The following is a 9,235-nucleotide window of genomic DNA, read 5'->3' as shown; positions in this document are numbered from 1 at the left end:
AAATCTCAATTTCTTCTTTTCTTGAGTATACAAATAACAGTTACATCATGCCTATTCTACTTATACCAAGCAATCTCTTCCTTGTTCTCAAATAGTTTCTCTCTGGTATTACTTGTTATACATGTTAAGTACTTGAGAAACTATTTGAGAGCAAAGAATATTACTTCCATTGAAACTAAATACAATGGAATATTACTTCCATTGAAACTAAACATATATTTATTAAAAAGTGAATGTGTTTTGAGATTTGAGTTCACTACCACGCCCACTAGAAAACCATAATTCAGATGCCTGTCACCAGCCCTGGGGAGTGTCACAAGATGAGCCATATCCTAAGCTCCGGGGTATTCTGATCTTTTCTTTGGGATATGCCTTGATTTCTCTCATGGCTAAGAGGTAAGGTCTTCTGTTTCAAAGCAATGTCACTATAAGGAAATGAGCACAGATTATAGCATAGAGTGAAAGAAAGAAGTTTGCAGAGTGAAAGAAAGAAGTTTGTAAAGGAATTGCTAGTGTGAATAAAAGCAATACCAGCCATAGGAAAATAAAATTGAATTAACTGAGAAAAATAAACGAGATCCAGAATTCAAGAAATTGATGAAAAATGCTAGATTAAAATAATGGATTCAAAACATTTCATTTACCGTCTATTGCCTTATTTTCTTACTAAAATATTTTATTGCTGATTACGCTAGATGATTTCAGTGTGAACATATGGTTCATGTCATAATTAAAGTCATAGACATTAAGATCTGTTTAAAAATAAATATATGCCAGCAAACTTATATAGCATTTAGTTATTCATTAGGTATAGGATTCTCACTGGAATCTACATAAATGTATTTGTTTTTTTAAAACAACTAATATATTCTGTTTATATTATATTTATTTTAGTTCTTATGACATTTAAAGATTTTCCTGAAATGTGTTTTTAAATCCAAATAAAACAGTTTCAATGGAAAAATTCTTCATTTTGCTCTATTTGTGTTTCTCTCTGTCTATATAGTATGCACACAGACACAGATACTATATATACACACATGCAAGCACACATATATATATGCATTTGAACAAAATTTGTGTTAATATTTCTACTTTTGGAAATGTCCGTTTTTTACTTGATTTTTTTCTTTATGTAAGCAAAGCACTTTCTAGGGGATACTATGTTTATTGAGGTTGATTTCCCCATTATCTGGATTAGTACATATAAAGAGGCAGGATGTAAAGAAGGAGAAAAATAGAAGCAAAATTGATGTTTTAACTTTCTTTCATGTATCTAAATTACCCACACAGTCTTTACTAATAGAATATATGTGTTGTGCTTAAGTAGAAAGTTATTTCTTGAGTCATTTACTACATTAAATAAATCATAAAAATCTAATAGGTTTATAATATACTAGATTAAGCTTGAATATAGATTATTATATTTCATTTCATAGCATAATCCCATAACTGCTACTTTATCCTTTTCTAGTTACTCTCTCTTTTTTTTTGTTATCCGTTAACTTGTGTGTAACTGGGCTTCTAGAATGCTAGCAATTTTATTGTCAAAATGAATGATCCTGACAATTCAACCTTTGAGCTTTCAGTAAATTATAAGATGTAAAGAGAATAGAAACAAGTTATTTCATTTTGCCTTAAAAAATATAGATGACTTTGACCACAATCTTCTAATGTAATCATTTACAAATCCTATTAGAAGATCCCAACAACTTTGTTGGAAATTATTTTTAGACATCTTGATGATGTGGCAAGTATATGGAAAATGATGTTTTTTTTGTGGTTGAAGGGCCTTTTCCTTCTCTGACTCCTATGTTCCTATTCAGTTTTTAAGATCTAACCTAAATGTCCTCTCCTCAGTTAGGAGTTTCATGGAATTTCTCAGGAAAAATTTATTCATTTTCCATTACGTTGGGAGGAATTTTATACCCACATTTGTTAGAGTATCTCACATGCTATATACATATATATAAAACAAGTCTCCTTTAATTATATTTTTACCATATTTTTGTTCTCAGCTCTTAGCAACTGCTTTATAAATAGCAATTTATCAGTTACCTATACCTATAAGTATTGGTTTTATTTCAAAATATAACTTGGTTCCATTATCTTGTATAGACCTTGGCCTCGTCAGGGTCAAGCTAAGCTAGTTATAGATGTTACTCTTTTCTTCTAACGGTATCATCTCATTCTAACTGCTAATCCGTAGCCATTTTATTTTTCATTAGAGCTCTGAATTACTCAGCGTAATAGAAGGGACAAGTTTGCATTTCCTAATGTTCTTCCCTCAAAATAATTACATTATCTCCTAACTTTGACATACAAGCTATTATTTTCTTTTATAAACAGTGACATGGAAATAGAATATCTTTAAAGCAAAGTTTATGATCAGTTATGAATAAATTAGCTAGTTCCCATTATTACATAGCTTTCTAACATAGCATATGCAAAATTATATAATTTTAAAATATCCATTAGCCCCAAAACTAATTTGGAATATTTTACAAATATTCTCATAAATATTTATGAATATTACACCTTTCTCACAAAGCTAAATTCAATAGCATCCACTTCAAAATTTTAAAATACTTATGTGTCATGAACTGTGACAGACACAGATACTTGCTTTCATAACAAATAGGAAGATACACAATAAATAATTACGATAAAGAGAGATGACGATAAATAATGTTTGATTTTTTTTTAATTTAGGTGCTATTAACTCATTTAATAAAATAACCTATGAGTGTTATGTTTTTAGCTAGATTTGGAATTCGTTATTAAAGGGATATATAACATGGTAAAAATGATATCTTCCTCATCCTTTTATTACTAGTGCCCAGAAAAACTTCGTGACTAATAGCTAGGCCTCAATAAATATTCTGGAAGTTCATGTTTAAGTGTACTAATAAGTAGTCTACTAGAGCCTTTGTATTTGTAACCAAATTATTTCTTATTAGAAATCAGTATGATTCATGGGTAAATTTTTTTAAATTAGTGCAGTGGACTTTTATGATATTAACAAATATTTTATTCATTTTATTTCAGAAATACAAATATAGATTTCAGAAAAATTATATAACTTTTTTTATGTACCTGGGAGGTATTTGTGGCTTTTAAATCATTATTTAAAGTTATTTAACTATAAATTTAAATAACATGTAACTAAGCGATAAATGTAAAAAGTATGAGTGAATATGTCTCTAAAAATTCTCTAATTGTGCCTGTATCTTTGTGGTCCATGAATATATGTGTAAGTATGAAAGTACTACCTTCTCTGCTTTGAGTTTGAAGACTAGTTTCTGTATTAAATTATGAGTTTAGATAATTGTCCTTTGATGCTTTAACACCTAATTGATTATGCTGCCTTTCTTTGATCAAGTTTGAAATGTGATTTTGATGCTTGGTTGGCGATTCTTTTTTGGGAGGCATTAAATAGATTTGTTGCTATTTAATTACCTATTAATTACCTATTACATGGATTGTCAGGAGTGAATTACCTATTTACATGGATTGTCAGGAATCTTTCAGACAGAGAAGCATATTTTTGATGATGATGATGATTTTAACAAAAGTGAAGATATAAACTCAGGGGGTAATTAGAAATCAAGACTTACACCAAATTCAGAACGTGAACTCCTGATTTACTATGGTAATTTTTGCAAAGATGTTTTAGCTACTGTGTCAATAAAGTCAGTACTCCAATGTCTTTTATAACATGAAAGTTTCCTATTAACATAGAGTTATCTGAAACTTTACTTTGCCAAACTGTTTCCATGGCATGTGTTAGACATCAATAACAATGTATAAAGGGCTATTATGGGCAGTCCTTGAGCAATTTTGGTTGAACAAAACAAATAGCATTTTATTGTTCTTAATTATTAGTATAACTCCCTTAATGTAAATATTGCCCTTAAAATGAATTTATAAGATGTGAGACTTCTTAGACTTTCTTTTTGAGGTTTATCTTGAGAACATATTTTGAGAAACACTAGGCTAATTAATTCAATCTGAAACCATATTTGGGGATAGGAAGTCATGATACCCCATATTTACAGCAGCATCACTAAACATTGCTTTCAAGGGGATATTTAAACTTAACTTGAAATAAAATGTTTGTGCTTTAATGCCAAGTCTCCTCTTTTTTTTTTCATTTTGTTTTGTTCTGTAGTCAGAACAGCCACTGCTCTGACTATAATTAAAAACATATATGCTCTATTTCACTGACACTTATTGTGATTTTTCTTTCTCTAATTTCTTTGATATTTTCCCCTTTCTTTAACTTCTATATAGTATAAAGGAAAAGATTTTTGGTTTCACCCCCATATTGCTTGAATTGTGAGTAAGGAAAGAGACTCTATAAATTTACTATAAAAATAATTAGAATAAAAACAATGATTTAAATGATATAGAAGAATTTTTCTTCCTCGTGCAAAAATATAAGTAGATGTTGGGATTGTTTTGATTCTTATTCCTCCTCATTCTTTTTCCATGAATGACCTTGGAATCATGGTCCACGATGGCTGCTCTTATCTTCCATCCATATTTCAACCGTGAGGAAGGAGACAATAGATAGAGAAGGAAGGATAAACATTAGACAAATCTCTTCCACTTAAACCCAATAAAAAATCCCTTTGACTTCAAAGTCTGTTATACTCCAAAGAGAGGCTTAGACATGTGTATTCTTCGTGGCTTGACACCTAGTTGAAATATGATGTAGAATAAAAATGCCATCAAAATGTATCATATTCTTAATGTCTAGTGAGGACCATTATTAAACCATTATTAAATATGTGGTAGACACAAGAAGGAAAATGAAAATGATCCCACATACTTGAAATTAATTCTACCTAATGAGAAACCGTTTCATAAAAAACTCCACTTATCAAAGTTACCAGTAACACCCTATGTTTCCTAGTTAACGGGTCAGCTCAGTTTTCGTCAGTCTTACTTGGCCTCTAAATCTGTTTCCTTTCCTTCCTCCCCACAACCCCTAATCTCTTGATTTGGGACTGTTTCAGGACTTAGTCTTTATACCTCTTCTCTTCTACTGACATTCACTTCCTTGGTGATTTCTTCTGGTGTCATGCCTATAAATATCACCAATATGTAAAGGAAATAAAAAAAATCTCTGCCTGATCTGAGTCATATAATCAACTACCTACTCCACATTCACACTTGAAGTTCTGATAGCCCTACCTTGACATGCCTGTAGGTGAACTCCCGACATCCCCTGAAAAATTGGTTCATCTCCTAATTCCTGTCTTATTTGATGGCAACTCCATTCTTCGGTTGCATGGGAAAAAATATTGGAGTAGCATTCAACTCATCTCTATATCTCTTGCCACATATCCAGTCTGTCATTAATTACTATTGAGTTTGCCTTAAAATATATAGAGACTCTACTCCCTTCTTACCACCTCCATAACCACCCTAACCACATTAGCCACCTGTTTCTCGAATATATATTCATGAGACGTACTCTTTCTACAAGGATTTTCCTTTGCCTCTTTCCTCTGCCTGAGATGCTATTCACCCAGATTTCTGTGTATCTGAAAATTTTACCTCCTTCAAATGTTATGTTCTCAATTAGGCTTACTCTCCCTGCTCCATTTAAAACAACAAAATCACCAAATACTCCCAATCCTCTTTACCCTATTCTTTCTACATAATTTTTTTTTCTATTTTCATGTTCTAAGAAGACTCTATAAATTTACTTCTATTAATTATTGTTTATTGCTTAATATTTGTCTTCCTGTAACAGAATGCAAACTCCATAAGGATGAGGTTGTGTTTGGTGCGTACATATTTTTAATGCATATATTAAAGAATAAAATCAAAATAGATTCAAGTGAACTACTCCAAATAATAATCTATAAATAAATGTTTAAGGAATTTCAGTAAAATCTTCAAATCTTGATGATTTGAGGATCAAATCAGAGATTCAAGCCCATTAAATGATTGCAAATTATAAAAATGAATTTGAATGAATTGTATTTTTCATGTAAATTTTAAAGTGTTAACATAATTTTGATAGCCAGCATGGAGGTTAGACATAGAAGTACAAAAGAATAAAAATTCTTCAAAGATATCTTGCTTTTTACAAGAAAGGAGAATGAACTTATCCATTTGCAAGTATTCATGTGTTCAACAGTCTACTGAAATTACCACTGATATCATGTAGCAAAATTCTCATTCACTAATTCTGTGTTTACCCAAGGGTATTTTCATTACAATTTTGCTTCCCTCACATATTTGAATATTGCTAGAAAATATAGAAACTGGCAAAAGCACTCTGGCAGTTATGATTTTGATTTCAATTATTAAAAGGTCTTTCTTAAATTTTAGTCTCATAAGGTTTTTTTTCCAGGTGAATTAGCACTCCTCATTACCTCTGGGGTTGCTAAAAACTTAAGCTACTAGGCTTACAAAGCTAGCTTAAAGACTTAAGGTAAGAACTAAACATATGCCTGGCCAAATGTGGCCTTATACCTTTATGTTAAGACTAAGGGTAATGTGATAGCATAAGTGACTTTAATGCAGAAGGGAAAACATGATTTTATTTTCCATTTCTAAAGATACCTAGGGTTGCCATGTGAAAAAATGGATGATGGGGACTAGAAATGGGGAAGAAGACAGGAAACTACTGCATTATCCCAAGAAGGAAAGATAGGAACGTGGGCCTGAATGAAGGTTGCGGCAATGAAGGTGGACATACATAGATGAAGTAAATAAAAATCTAGGAGATAGAATCGACACAACTTGGCAAGACCGTGGAATGTAGTGGAGTCAGATATCCTGCATTTATTGTCTTCTAAATTTTATCTACCAAATTAATTATTCCAGAGGCTTTGGTGTCTTCATGATAATAATCGCAATTACCTCATAGTGTTGTTAAGATAATTCAATGAGAGATTGTGAATATAAAGCTATTAACACCATGCCTGACACATAGAACTCCATAAGTAATTAATATCATTGCTAGTTGTTATTGGTATTAACATCAGTTAATGATTATATATGCTGTGTGGAAATTAGGGAGGAATACGAATGACTTAAGATTATTACCTGAGCCAAATGGAGTGGGAGGCGTGAACTGAAGGACAAGCAGGTTTGAAAGGCTGAGTTGAAAATGTACCATAATGAAGTTTAAGTTGAAAACTCCATTTCTTTCTAAAAAGCATGTTCTTGTAGTACAGTATAGGAAAGAGTTTTTTACTCTGACCTTTCTGAATTCTCCTACTGGTTAGTAGCCATAGCAGTTAATTCTGTGGCTCTCTCTTTTCTCCGACCTGATAGAAGATCCCTCACCCTCTCATTTCTGAGGCTAGCATTAGCACTGCCCCTAGCAGAATTTAAACAGAGATACTGGGAGAAAATTTCAATCTTCTCCAAATCAGGCATGCCTCCCTGGCTGATTACTGTGCTGCTGTGGATTATATAGGCTGGTGTTTCCAGGCCAAAAATGATAATGGAACATAGTCTTCCTTTGGTTTCAATTTTCTTTTTTTTAACTGTAAGATGGAACAATTTGGAATCATAGCAGAAATTCCAATTACATTTGACCAAAGCTTAGAATCTTTTCCAAAGCAACTATTATTTTTTTTGTTTACAGAAATCTGAAGGTTACTTAAACAGATGGTGTACTGATAAAAAAAGTCGGGGATAAGGGAAGGAGAAACATTATCCAGAAACAAGAAACATTTCCCACCATCAAACTATTCTTTCTTTTCTTTTTTTTTTGCCTACAGTACTCGATATTCCTAGGTGGTCTCCCACCCAAGTACTAACCAGGCCAAGACCCTGCTTAGCTTCCGAGATCAGATGAGATCGGGCTTGTTCAGGGTCGTGTGGCCGTTGCCAGTCAAACGTTTCTATCTGAAGCTCCATCTAGTTTATTAGGCAAAATTGCTTGGTGTTATCCTTAACTCCTTATTTCCTCTCTCATCACAAATACAGTCGGCTCTACCTTCAAGCTCGCACAAGAATCTGACCACTTTTATCACATTCACTGCCACCACCCTGGTCCTGGGCATCTCTGTCTCCAGCCTGGATTAGTGCAAGAGCTTTCTGTCTCGAAGCTCTGTAAATTGGGCCCCTAACGTCTATTCTTCACATATTTTTCATATATTCAAATTATTATTTTAAAATGTAAATCTTATTGTATTACTCCTCTGTTCAAAATCTCGCAGTGATTTCCCACTTTTTTTCAGAACAAAAGTGGCAGATTTTACAGTGCCCTGCAACCCCGACATGTTCTGCCTTCCCCACCCCGTTCTGCTCTAACCTGCTTACTTTCCTGAATTCGATGTCTGCTACATTCACCCCAAGCCAGCTACAGTGGCTTCCATTTTTCCCTTTGGCACACTCCAGTCAAGCACCCAACTTGGGACCTTGGCGGTCACTGCCTCCTTTTTCTGAAACACTTTCCCTCAAGATGCCTGCTAACTCTCTCACTCTTTCTAGTAGTTCTGAAGCATCGCCTTCCACGTGAGACCTACCCTGATTACTCCAGGTTAAGTGTTAGCTCTTTTCCCAAGTATTAGCTATTTTCCTCACCCTAAAGTACCTCCTTATCTATAGAATACAGGCCATCTTAACATGCTATATTATGTAATTTATTTTTAATTTTTTTTAATCATTTCTGTTTGATGTCTGTATCCTCCTTTGAGATCTGATAACACTGAAGTGTGTTCGTGTTATTTATTGATAACTCTGAGCACCTGCCAAATTATCTAGCACATACTTAGTAGGCATTTAAAAATATTACTGGGTGAATGAATGAATAACGGGAAGCTATATGAAAATCATGAAGACATTCCTGTAATGTTAGTTTCTAACTAGACTATAAACCAATCAGAGGGAACTTGTTAAAACTGTATTATTCTGATCAAAGCACAAGTTGGAGCTTCTGAGTATAACTCTAGGGAAAAATTACAGTACAATCTGGGTAATTAATTAGAGTAATGTGTTTTTATTTAAGTCCTACCACCTTTTGATTCAGTTAATCGTATAAGCTGCTTGTTATTACAGAAGAAAATAGATTCAACATGACCAAATATTGCATATATGATAATGCTAACAATTTTTCAATGTATATGTTGCCATATACTGTGTAATGTACAATAATATCAAGATCTTTAATGGTTTTTATTGTGAAAAGTAAAAATGAAGACTAACCAAATGAGAAAAGCAAAGGCAATTTATATACAGCTTGCTGTAGCAAGGAGGTCAG

General features: G+C 32.8%; 1 pseudogene; it reads right to left on the bottom strand.

The window, feature by feature from the left end:
• Window positions 1-7,742: 7,742 nt before the first annotated feature.
• On the bottom strand, window positions 7,743-7,862 carry LOC112482214 (annotated as a pseudogene).
• Between the last annotated feature and the right edge of the window lie 1,373 nt (window positions 7,863-9,235).

The sequence above is a fragment of the Pteropus alecto genome, unplaced genomic scaffold (assembly GCF_000325575.1).
Source record: "Pteropus alecto unplaced genomic scaffold, ASM32557v1 scaffold35, whole genome shotgun sequence".
NCBI classification, from domain to species: Eukaryota; Metazoa; Chordata; class Mammalia; order Chiroptera; family Pteropodidae; genus Pteropus; species Pteropus alecto.
This window is presented reverse-complemented; position numbering and strand designations above follow the sequence as displayed.